Raw genomic sequence first — 13,747 nt, 5'->3', positions numbered from 1 at the left:
ATGATTTTGAAGACATAGATTAGAATAAGCATGGAGTTGAAGATATGATAGTGGAGTAATTGAAGCTTTTCACATATTTATTATATACCTTTTAACATTCTTCATTTTGGTGAGTCATTTTACCTATTTATTACTTTGATCTTGATCTTGTTATGTTAGCATTAATTAGTATAATTTCTGAATTATCATTTATGGTATTCTCTTTTTCCCCTTTTTATTTTTCATGTTTGTATTAAGAATTAATATTTGTTTTCTTTTTTATAGGATTATATTGAAGATGGCAAGGAAAAGGAAAAAGCACGAGTTAGAAATGATTCAAATTCAGAAACACAAAATAATCAAACGCCAAAACAAGTTGATGATGAAAATGTTGAAATTAATCTTGAGTGTTCATTTGCCATCATCTACTCGAGCTTCAAATGAAATATGTTCTTCTTGACGACCTCCAAATAAAAAGACATAGAAAAAGGTAATGAAATAATATTTTTAATTTATATACTTTTATCTATTGAACTCTAAATATTTTTTTAAATTCATGGATGACTTTGTTGAAAAGTTAATGTGAGAGGAAAGGCTAAAGGTGTCAAGTCAGGAGAAGGAATTGAAGTTGAGATATATGACAACAGGTAAAATATACCATCCTGTAACTACTCATGAATAAATTGTTGATTTTATCTTTTTATGGCCTAAATTATTTTCTATGATTTGCAAAATATCTTGTCATAGTTTTGTAACTTCTATGATTTAGACATCTTAATGTACTGAATTATTTTTTCACAAATATACAGGATTATAATACCAAAAGCCATTAGTGAAATACATGTTCTCTTCCATCAAAAAATTAACGGTCCATGGACATCTTATTTTGAATATCCGAAATCAGAGCTAGATACTCTTTTTGCTCGATATTTGGCCGTGGGGTTCTCACATAATCAACTAGAAGAAGAAGTGAAAAAAGCATTTGAGAATTCAGTTAAATGTCGATACTCTGATTGGATGTTGCGTATAAGGAAACCAATTTTTGAGAAGCATGAAACCCGAGAAGATCGTTACAAACACCCACCTTCTTTCATTCCTTCTAATGTGTGGAAAGAAATGGTAGACAAATGGATGGGAGATAATTGGCAGGTCTAATATTTATATATATATATATATATATATATATATAAATTGTCTTAGGTTTTTAATTCTATTAAGAGTAAGTAAAATTCTAATATTGTTGGTATGTATGCAGCACAAAAGTGATAAGAATAAAATTAATCTATCACAATGTTACAGGAGAGCCTAGTCATGGTCGTGTTCTTGGATTAGGTACGGGTATTCAAGGGAAAGATGTGTATGGTAGTAGTTCCTATCAAACATGTAGCAAAAGATGCAAAGAAATTCAAAAGATGAAGGAAAAAGAATGGGAGGACCGTTTCAAGCAAATGGAGTCTACAATTGATAAATTGCAACAACAAGTACCCGTTATGATTCAAGCGGTGTTGCAAAGTTTGGGATTATCTAATATATAATTAGCTACACATATAATTTAATGCTTTTAATTATTGTCTTTATATGATTTTTATATTGTTGTTAATGTAATGTATTATTTATATGTTATTTTAATTTATTATCTCACATTCTCTTTCCACTTATGTTATCTTATTCATTTTCCTTTAATACTATTATGTTTATAGTATATACAAAATCCTATAGTTAACTATCTCATCACTAATATTATTTAATACTCGTACCAAACCTATATGCATCTTAGGCTTTAATGCAAAATTTTCATTTTAATAGTGTACTATTGAATTTTAAAATGTTTGCATGTATTATGTTTATGTGTAGGGAGGTGGTAATGATCTTAGGGATGTCATAGCTAATTCTCAAGAAAATGTAAGAGATGTTCATCATGGCAATGTTAATGAAAAAGATGGCAATGAGAATAGCTTGGAGGAAGATTCCGAAAAAGATGATGATGACAATGAAAATGAAGAGAGCTGTGAAGATAACGATGATGATGATGATGATTGAAGATTTAAATGTTTTGAATGTTTCCAATTCTTATTGGATTTCATTTTTCAAACTTTTATTGAGTTAATGTTTTGTAAAAGTCTATAACACTTAATTCTTCACACTTATTTAGTTTTATGTTTTGAACTTTTATTATGTCATTGTTTTGTAAAATCTTATAATACTTAATTTTGTTAGACATGAATCGATATTAACCTATTATTAGGTTCATATGTTAAATTGAGTCAATATTGTGGTAAATGAGCTTGTTGTTATATAATTTAAATTATATTGTAATATAGGATTTGAAATAATTAGGTGCATGCTATCCATTTTTCCCATATAGCATTTGCGACGACTTGGTCACAAAAAGATTTATTTGGATGGACACAGCAAAATATTCATTTGCGACCAACACCGATTGGTCACAAATAACACTTATTTGCAACAACACAAAGTTAGTCGCAAATAATAAGTTGTTACGACGACAATACTTTTTTTTGCGACGGCTTAATCTTTGTTGCAAATAATATCTTTTGCGACGGCGTACTCTTTGTTGAAAATAATATCTTTTGTGACGATCAATATGTCATCGCAAATAACACTAATTGCGACAAATAGTTGGCGTTGCAAAAACATTTCGTCGCCTTAATTTGTCGCATTATTAATTATATTTTAAATTTTTTGTGACGGTTTTTGTTATCGCAAAAACTAGTTTTTGCGACGGTTGGTTGGAATAACTACCTTTTGGGATGGAAGCAGATACGACGACATGCGACAGCGATATGTCGTCGCAAAAAACCTTTTGCGACGACATTTAAGTTTTTGCGACGGTAACTGGTCATAGCAAAAAGTAGTTTTTCTTGTAGTGACTTTTTTAATGCATAATGTTCAATTATTAAAATTGGTATTCATGCATTACTATCATACAATTAAGGTCCTTCCTTAAAGATTCTTGGTTAAATATGTAATTGCTTACACACTTTTGTCATCCACTCTCCTCTATTGTTGCACTAATGTTTTGTCTTATGTTGTTAAAAGGCCTTATTTTGCAAATCTTATGATGATCATGAAGATGTCTTATTCCATCCTTTCTTTCTCACCAAAGTAGTTTCTTACATTAATTGCATTTTTCTTTATCCATTTCATCAATTTTGATCTTTTTAAAATGTTGCCACAACACTGATTTTAATCTCTTCTCACCAACTTATGGCTCATCTTCATTGACTTGATTTCTCCTTCATGTAGGAGTGTTAGTTTTATCATCTTGAGTATGAGAGTCTATAGGTGATTCAATCGGTGACTCTTTAGGGGGCTGAAGGAGAGGTTTTTCTTTTATTTATTATTTATTATTTTTTTTGGGGGACAAAGTGAAGTGAGCTGAAATAGCTTAAAAACAAATGAAAGAGGATAGAAAAAACTCAAAAGGTAAGGTCTACTTTAGCAGCCACTTTCAGCAGCCATCTTGGCAATCTTAGATATGATGAAATAACAAAAATCCCAGATTGAGGTGAGCATGATTCGCTAAAGCATCTGTTATACCATTCAGGTCATGTGGAATATAATCCAAAGCAATATTGCCATGGCTTATAATATAATTATATTCCTATCCTTTTTAAACCTGCAACTGAGACATGATGCTTCATTGTTCATCAATCCCACAAGACCAAGGCAATCACAAAGGATACGCTCTAGCTTGATGTCCTTTTCCTTGTAAATGTTCAAAGCATAGTCTAGCGTTGCTAACTCCCCTCTAAAAATGGTTTCTAAAATTTAAGTTGAAGCATCTGCCAAAAGAATAGGGTTATTGTTAACAGTAATCACGAAACCAAGGCCACAAGGGTTCAGGGAGTTATTCCAAGATGCATCATAAAAATTAGAAATTGAGTAAGTATCTATATAGATAGTAGTAAACTCCCTGAAAGTGGATCTTGATCTCCAAGAATAATCCTAAATTGATTTAATAACATTGGAAACTGACAACGCCCCTTGCATGTGGCCCGCAAGTGCACAGGTTTATCGAAGTAATAAATCCCAAGTGAGTGGGGTATCGTATCCACAGAGAGTAGAGAATATAAATAACTAAATTGCTACTTAACCAAGTGAAGATGGATAATAATTGTGTTGATAAAATGTGATGTAAATGGAAATAAAAGAAACAAGAATGAGAGACACAAGTAAGTGAGAGGTAAGGCAATCGATAGAAGTGGGGTACTCGATCAATGCTCCCCCTAGGACTTATGCTTCAAGTGCAAGACCTACCACTATACTTCCTAATTAATGCTTAATGAGTCGTGGAAAATCCTAACGCACACGGTCCCAAACCTAAGGTCAACCATGACTAACCCTACACTATGTCCCGGCGGAGAAATCGCTCGGTCTCAATACCTCACACTACACAACGTTGCATGGAGTTCTACGGATTCCAAGTGATAAACCCTATTCTTATGTGTAGATCTAACCCTTTGGTCCAGGAGAAAGACCCCTAGTTATAATTAAGCCCCAGATACTAAAGTCACTTCAACGCTTCACTCTGTTACTCGCGCAACTAAGCCCCAGCGGAGTTCATCCCTTAGCACTTCACTCTATTGTAACCGCAAAGATCTCTAGGAAATGGAGGTAGGATAAATCACACCGGAGGGGAAAGGGGACACTCCGCTACCTCTCGACTCACTCTCTCAACCCTCTCCAATCTAGCTTTGTCTAACCCTCATGGCGTGTCACCCATCCTCAAAGATTACCAATATTGACCCTCAACACTAGTTTCACTTTAGGGGAGAAATCATTCAACAAGCATTCAAGATTGGAACTCAATTAAAAACATCAATTAAGGAAAGCATAATGGAAGGTCAAAGAAACAATAACATCCTAGGGTTTACAAAATCCAAGTACCCACTAGGGGGTTTAGCTCTCCATGGAGCACAATACAATCAACAAATAAATCAAAAGTAAAGATAAGCAATCCATAGGAAAACCCCCTCGGTATTCGTGTCGATGGTCTTGTGGAGTAGCCTCGTCTTCTCCAAAGGTCCCCTTGTCCGACCTAGGGCACACCTCGCCGGATCGGTGCCGACGAAAGCTCCCCCAATAACCTTCTTCCAAGCGAAGCGCGGTGTCAAATCTGGAGAACCACTCCAAAAACATGCCAAAAGCCTCTCAAAACCCTAGCCGACGACCTCTCAAAAGATGGAGAAAAGTTAAAGAGAAGGGGAAAGAAGATCTCCAAAAATCGAGTCTGAATCGCGGCTTAAATATAGTTTGGATTGGGCATCCACACGCCCCTATGGATCTGCCACATGGGCCTGTGGAATTTCCACACGGGCGTGGGGAATTTGCACATGCCCGTGTGGATTCTCTTGAAATCTGATTTTGGTCACGTGAGCATGAATCGCTACAATATCTTGCTATAATGATTTTCTGCAGTACCTACTATAGTACTCCATTGAAACACTCCCAATTCCACACTTTTCATCGAGGCAACATAAACGGGCACACGTTTATGCCGTAGAACGCAACTCTTCTTCAATCAAAATGCTCATTGATGAAGATCTTACTATCAATGCACAAGTCGGGATACGCAAATGTGACTGCCTTCGTGACCCTCTAACTCATTGTAATGGTTTGAATACATGGAGGTTGGCACACATTCACATATCTTAGAGCCCCACTTGTGTCTTCGCGTTTGTTCCTTCCAAGATTCCCCCAAATAGTGCATTTGCGATCTACTTTTGGCTTTTTCTCTCAAAACATGGCTTCACAACCCTACATGCGCAAAAGAACACAAATACACATGTATTAGTGCTAAAACCTGATAAAAGTAATGCTCATCATAAGAAAAGAATACTTCGTATTACTAATACACAAGCACTTATCAAACTCCCCCATACTTAAGCTTTTGCTTGTCCTCAAGCAAAAATAAAACCTTGAAGCATAGAAAAAGGAAAGATTGAAAGTGCTCAGCCTTAGGTTCACCAAAGCATGCAAGGAAAACATTCTATGAGTAAGGAGAATTTCAACACTAAATACGAAAAATCAATGCTCTAGCTAAAAACTTGAATAAAAAAGGACAACAACCTGAAATCGTGTAAGTGTGTGTAAACTCACTCAATTCAACCCAAGCTATACTCCTCCAAGTTCTAAGTATAAAAGACTTATTTATCTACATAACATAACAAAGCAAAGAGATGGTAGTAGCTTCACACATCCTCTAAGGTAGTCCTTTCCGAAGCGGCCGCTAAGGTGGCTTTCACACTTTCGAGGTGGTAGCTCTTTCTACCGGGGTGCTAGCTTTCACTCATCCCATGAGATAGCTCTTTCTCTCATTAGGGCATAACTAGTATCTGACTTATGAGAGTAGCTTCATACTTCATAGGTGGTAGCTCTTTCCACCCCAAATGCACAACTAAACCATACATTTTCTTTCTTTTCTCTTTTCCATTTTTTTATAATAGAATAAGAAACAAAACTAATTAGTCCCTTAAACATTGAACTTGAATTTCCATAAGAGTTTCATGAGCGAGTGGTGTAACAAGTGTCAATCGGGTAAAAATTCCTAGAAATTCAAGTAAAAAATAGACCATGAGAACATTCAATGTTCAAACTTCTTCTAAACTCAAGAATACACTCATTGCAACTAAGGTGAACCGCCATTGCCTACGTGAGCATGTATGTCAATCAAAATTTATGTAAAGGACATGTGCAATGTGAACTCCCCCCATACTTAAGATGTACATTGCCCTCAATGTACACATGCAAACTCCATAGAAAGTATAGCAATCAACAAAAGCATGTGCCAGTGGGCAATCAAAACAATACTCCCCTGACTCCTAGTGTTGCGTTTGATTGAGCTAAATCCTTGGGAGTAAAGTTCAACGGGTTATGAAGCACACACAAGGCCCACATTGGCCGTGTCCATGACTAGTTCTCAATTCCCACACTGACAAGACCTTTTGCACGCATACATAAGGAGGTTCAGTGAAGCTCAATAAAAATAAAAACAACTCGAGTATATAAACGATGAAGTAATGAAATACAACTCGAACAAAAATAAAAGATAAACTTAGAAGGAAAGTCCTTTTTGAGTATACAAGTCCAAAATGAAATGCAGAACTAAAGAAAAAATAACAAGAAAGAAATAAAGAATGACGTATCAAGCGTCAGTGTCGCGCTCTGTTTCCTCTGCTGGTGGCAATGATATACTCGATGGATCAATCGGTGTATGAACCGGTGATGATGGTGCTGGAGATGCCTGAGGAGTCCTCGGCTGCAGAACAAATGATGAAGCAACCTCTCTCTCTAGGATCTGCTGTAGAGTGTCAAAACGTGCCATAAATTCTGTGTACTGTGCGGCCTGTGTCGCTCAAACCTCGGTGTTCTCTGTCCATAGCACCCCCACAGCATTCTCGAGCCTCTCAAAACAATCATAGGATCGAGAAGGTGAAAATATGCGTGCTGGGGGTGGCTCCTATGCCGCAGGAGATGCCTCGGTCTCCATTGGTGTAGGCTGAGGCTCTGGGGCAAGCTGAGAACCCTCGACATCATCACCCTCACCCTCGGCTATCTCTGGGGCGGGTGTAATTAAAGCATATACTCCTGACTGGACCCTGTGAACCATCATTTTCAGCCTCATCGTCTCCATGCCTAGAGGAGTAGGTATACTCGCCTTCTCAGCCCCTCGAATCATGTACAGGAGACCCATCCCCATCAGCCTCCTCATCTCCATGCCCGAGAATATCACTCCTAATTTGACATACTGCCCCTGATGTCATATATACTCTGCTAGGATGTGTCCAAGATGGATAGGCATGCCCTGAACCATCAAGTAGAGATATAACAGCTCTTGCCGGCTCAGGACGCTGGTATAATCACCACGGCCGTTCACCAACCTGCTCATAATGGCATGCAAGTATCGATATGCAGGTCAAGAAAGGCACGTGGCCTTGGAAACCCCTCGCTCATACTGGCCTTGAGCGCATAACACCCCATACGCTCTCCGCGGGGTAAAGGTGCCAAGATAATCAGTTGGTAACTGAGCGTACTCCTCAGTGTCTGTGAATGCCTAATCGTACAAACCAAGTAGAATCAAAAACTGAGAGATGCTCATGCTATGGTGATGCTCAAATGCTCTAAACTAAACTGCGTCAAGGCTGTCGAACCTTTCGTAAGATCTATCAAACTCAAATATGGCAAAACCTCCAGAGTAAGTGAATAAATGGCTGGCTCCCTAATCGATAATAACTGCCTCCAGCCACCCATTGAAATGAGATCCTCAACCTCATCCGCTAACTCGTCTCCCTCCTGTAAGTCCCGCAGTATACTAGTGTCTTAGAAGGGAGATTGTCCAAATCTCAACCTTGACAACCGCTCAAAACGCACTTGATATTTGGGAATAACAAATCTCATATTTTCTAGCTCAGGGGATGACTCACGTGGCCGTTTATCAGCTTGCTTGTTCGACCGGGGTGCCATAACTATAGAATTTTGAAAGAAAATTGATCAAACAAGCTCATAAAGTAGTTCTACAGAAATCCACACGGTCGTGTGGATTTTCCACATGCCCGTGTGGATCCACGGGGCGTGAAAACTGCACGACCACACACTAAAACTCCACAAATACAACTTATAATTGTTTCTAAACTCTTTCTAATAATGCAATAACCATTTAATTGTAGAAACGAAGCAATATTCATCATTCTAAGTAAGTAAAATCAAATATGATGAAGAAAAGAGAGACTTAAGGGTTACCAACGGGATGAACTTCAAAACTTTAGATTAGGCGGAAAACACAAGTAAATCTCTCTAAATCAACGGTGCGAGGTCGGGAGAGTAAAGGAGAGTGTCTTCTGATTGAGTAAAGGTGTGAGAATAAAGAAGACCGAATGGATTTTTAAAGGAAAACTGCGACTTTTGCGTTTCTGCATATTCACACGGGTGTGTGGAAATTACCCACTCCCGTGCAACTTCACAGGAGAGACCCACGAGGCGGACACACGCCCTGCATTCTCTGGAAAACAATCAAAGCATTCTGAACGCAACCACACGAGAATGCGGAAATTACCCACGCCTGCAGTGCTGACCCACGGGCATCCCCACGCCCACGATGGCTCCTCCGCTCATCCGAGAAAAATTCTCTAGAGTATTTCCCACGCCCATGCGAATTTCCCCATGGGCGTGATATTTCTGACGGGCCGTTCACAAGGCCGGGCTCACACCCCCTGTATTCTCGCGATGGAAAAAGAGCTCTTCGCAGAAATCCGCATGGGTGTGTGGAAATTACCCATGCCCATGCGTTTGTCACTGGGTCATCCACAGGGGCAAGTCCACGCCCCTATGTCTTCTCGGGAAAAATTCTCATTCTCTGCAGGATGACGCACGCCCGTGTGGAAATTACCCACGGGCCTGTGAAAATCACAAGGTCATTCATAGGGGCGAGTCCATGCCCCTATGCTGTCTCTTTATGAGCTCTGAACAAAAATGCACGTCCGTCTGAAAATTCCACATGGGCGTGTGTTTTCTCTGGACACTTAGAAAACTTAGCAGGCTCTGCAGAAAAATTTTGAACACAAATATACACTCAGAGCCTGTCTAACAATGCAATTTTAACCAGAGAAAACAAAAAAAAAACGCTCAAACGACCAAGATTCTTTGCCACACACATTTAAAACACAGCACGCACCAAAGATCCATAAGAAAATCACAGCAATAGCATCTAAAAATCAGGACACCAAACACTCAAAGCCTTATTCATGCAAACATTAAACTAAAAGCTAGAAAAACAGTAAAGACTTGGGTTGCCTCCCAAGAAGCGCTTGTTTAACGTCACTAAGCTTGACGTACCTATTCTTACCTCACGGGGGCTCATTGATGAAGGTTTTCCTCTTACCTTTGACTTTGAAGCATGATGAATATAGTCTCTTGAAGGTAGAGGGAGAGTTATCGAGCTTGGTACCACCTAACAGGGGTTCGTCAACCTTGTTTCGTTCTTGCACATCCCCAATGACCTTTGGGGCATTTCTTGTGATGCCTCTTCATCATCTTCATCTTCCGGAGCACCTTCTTTCGAAATCCCGGGTGTAGATGGTACTTTCTCTCTAGACCAAGCATCAATACTTCTTCTTTATCCTCCTCTTGGTCTAGCAACCCCTCATACGGGTCTGGATTCAACATTTCCTGCACATATCCATCAATTATCTCATCAGTAGTGTCAAAAGAGTACAAAGTATCATCAAAATCAAGAGAATGTCGCATGGCTTTGGTGAGTCGTTATGTGAGCTTGTCATCTCCAATCCTCAGTGTCAACTCCCCGTATCGATTAATGCCTTAGAAGTGCACAAGAATGGCCTCCCAAGTATCAAAGGAACTTCTGTATCCTCATCAACATCAAACACTACAAAGTCTATAGGAAATATGTACTTGTCTACCTTGACAAGCACGTCTTCAATGATGCCCCTCGGATGTCTCACCGTTCGGTTCGCCAATTACAATGTCATCCGATTGGGCCTCGGCTCTCCCAAGCCTAGCTTCTGAAAGAAAGAATACGGCATAACGTTAATACTAGCCACTGAATCCGCTAATGCCATATCTAAACCCAAATTGCCAATGTTGCACGGTATCACAAAGCTTCCGGGGTCTTTCTTCTTGTTCGGCATATTCTTTTACAACACTGCCGAACAAGAGGCATCTAAGATCATCGACGCACTCTCTTCCAACTTCCTCTTATTGGTCAAAAGATCTTTCATGAACTTAGCATACTGAGGCATTTGAGACAACGGCTCTACAAAAGGAATGTTAATGTGCAATTGCTTAAATAGACCCAAGAACTTCTTGTATTGCTCATCATTTTGGTCGTTTTTCAATCTTGAAGGATAAGGGATTCTTGGCTTGTAAGGTGGGGGTGCCACCTCCTTTTCTTTGTTGGCTCTCTCCTCAGCCTCCACGACATCGGGTGCTTTAACATTGGTCTTCTCACTTGGAAGTCTACCATCAACCTCACGACCACTTCTCAAAGTGATCGCCTTCACATGTTCTCTTGGATTAGTGACAAGGTCCCCTTGCGTATATCCCGCAAGTGCACGGGTTTGTCGAAGTAATAATCCTGGATGAGCGGGTATCGTATCCACAGGGAGTAGGGAATAAAAACACTTAATTCGCTTCTTAGCTATGTGAAAGATAAATAGTGATATATGTGACAATGATTCGATTCTCAAAAGTAAAAACAACAAGTAAGAGAGCACAAGTAAAGAAGAAGGTAAGGCAATCGATAAAGATGGGGTACCCAGATATTGCTCCACCTAGGACAATCATTTTAAGTGCAAGAACCCTCTATTATGCTTCCTAATTAATGCAACAGTGAGTCGTGGAAATCCTTAATTACATAGTCACAAATCTAAGGTCAGCCATGCCTAACTCTATACATGTCCCGGAGGAAATATTGGATAACCTCTCAACCTCGCACTCGCATAGAATTGCAACGACCTCTAGGGATTTCCATGTGATAAATCACTTCCTAATTATAGACCTAACCCTTTGGTCCAGGTGGAAGGTCCCTAACAACAATTAAGCCCTAGATACTAAGATCACTTCTACGCTTCACTCCATTGCACCCGCAACTAAGCCCCAGCGGAAGATCATCCCTTAGACCATTCACTCTATTATGGCCGCAAAGAACTCGAGGAACGGAGGTAGAATCTAACACATTGGAGGGAAAGGGGACACTCCTGTACCTCTCGACTCACCCTCTCAACCCTCTCCAACCTAGCTTTGTCTAACACTCGTGGTGTGTCACTCACTCACAAGGTTACCAACAAGAACTCTCAACCCTAGTGTCACTCTAGGGGAGTATTCAAACAATCAAGCATTCAAGGTTGGAACTCACAATAAACGTGAATTAATTGAAAGCATAATAAAGAGATTCAATGAAACGAATATATCCTAGGGTTCACAAATACCCAAGTACCCACTAGGGGTTTAGCCCTCCATGGAGCTAATTACAATCAAAGAAATAGAATGTAAAAGCAATGAATCCATAGAAAACCCCCTCGATAGTCGTGTCGATGGTCTTGTGGAGAGTCCTCTACTCGTCGCAAAGGGTCCTTCGTCCGGCCTAGGATACACCTCGCCGGATCGATGCCGACGAAAGCTCTCCCAATAACCTTCTTCCAAACGACACGCGATGTCAGAGCCGTAGAACCTCTCCAAAACCCTAGCCAATACCTCTCAAAACCCTAGCCGAATCTCTCTCTCTCAAGTTAGGGAAAAGATCGAGAAAAGAATGCTGAAATCGGGGCTGAATCGGCTTTAAATAGGGCTGGAATCGGGGATCAACACGCCCTGTGGATTTTTCACACGGGCGTGTGGAATTTCCACACGCCCGTGTGGATTCTCTGTTCTGCAGTTTTCTCGCCAGACTGTGAACAGTGCTTCTACAATACTTTGCTATAGTGTTGCTACCGTGCTCTGTGACACGGTCCCCTTGCGTATATCCCGCAAGTGCACGGGTTTGTTGAAGTAATAATCCCGGGTGAGCGGGGTCGAATCCACAGGGAGTAGGGAGTGAAAATACTTAATTTGGTTCTTAGCTATGTGGAAGATCAATAGTGATTAGTGTGAAATTGATTCAATTCTCAATAATAAAAGAAACAAGTGAGAGAGCAAGAATAAAGAAGAGGCAGGGGCGGCTCAAAGATAAAGCTGATCAAGCAATCGCTTTAGGCCCCCAAAAATCAAGGGCCTCATCTTAAATTAAACCACTATAGTTTTTAAAATCTTAATTATCAAAATGATTATAATAACTCCAAGTCCATAACAACTTATGAATTAAATTTGAGGCCTCATCATTAACTTTAAATTTTTAAAAATTTTAAAATCCTATTTTTGTAATCATAATAATTTTTTTGTTGTATAATTAATTAATATTTTAATTTTTTTATTTAATATTTCACCTATTTCAAATCTTTTCATCAACTAGTTTTTTTAAATAAAAAAACTAATAAATTAATAATGTATAACTACTTATCTTCTTCTCCCAACAAACAAATCTATTTCCAAAAAATATAGTTCAATGCATAATTAATGCTCTATCTTTTCCCCAACTAACCAACCTATTCCTAAAAAATAAAAATAAAAAAATATAGGCATGAGTTACTAACGGTCAAATTTTTAATTTCTATTATAAATAAAGATTATAATTTTTTTTATACCGTTAAAGGTTTTTATCATTGCTATTGAGTTTTTGTTTGCGATACTCATCACTCGCTGACAGCTGACTCACAAGTAACAACCGTAAGGCGACAAGGAGTTCCAGACATACATTTTCTCTGAGGCAAATACAATTTATCCATATATACTACTCAAGTTAACAGGTTCTATTGTTTTAACCTTCTCATGTTGTTTTAATTTATATTGTTTTTAAATAAGTCTACCAGAAAGTATGAATCTGGTTATGCAAAACTCAAGAAAAAGAAAAGAATTGAAACTTTAATACAATCTCAAAAAGGTGCTATTGATAAATTTTTAACAAGCAATGCAAAAATAGAGTTAGAAAACATAGAAGAACCTGAAGAATGTCCTTTAAATGGAGTGAATGAACAAGTTAGTAATGTGGTTGAGTTAAATGATATTCAAATAGAAGAAGAAGCTAGCGAAAAATCTAATATAGATCCTTATGAAGACCAACTTGTGAATGGACAAATATTAATACAAATTTGAGAGATTTATTAGTTGAAAAAGTGCCAATTAGAGTTACTGATAT

At 38.6% G+C, this 13,747-nt stretch overlaps 1 long non-coding RNA gene across 1 annotated transcript; it reads left to right on the top strand.

Moving 5' to 3' along the window:
* The first annotated feature begins 534 nt into the window (after positions 1 to 534).
* On the top strand, positions 535 to 1,491 carry LOC120254267. The gene is made up of 3 exons (XR_005534568.1): positions 535 to 626; positions 789 to 1,128; positions 1,235 to 1,491. It is a non-coding gene; the product is annotated as an uncharacterized LOC120254267 (long non-coding RNA).
* The last annotated feature ends 12,256 nt before the right edge of the window (positions 1,492 to 13,747 follow it).

The sequence above is a fragment of the Dioscorea cayenensis genome, unplaced genomic scaffold (genome assembly GCF_009730915.1).
Source record: "Dioscorea cayenensis subsp. rotundata cultivar TDr96_F1 unplaced genomic scaffold, TDr96_F1_v2_PseudoChromosome.rev07_lg8_w22 25.fasta BLBR01000401.1, whole genome shotgun sequence".
NCBI classification, from domain to species: Eukaryota; Viridiplantae; Streptophyta; class Magnoliopsida; order Dioscoreales; family Dioscoreaceae; genus Dioscorea; species Dioscorea cayenensis.
This window is presented reverse-complemented; position numbering and strand designations above follow the sequence as displayed.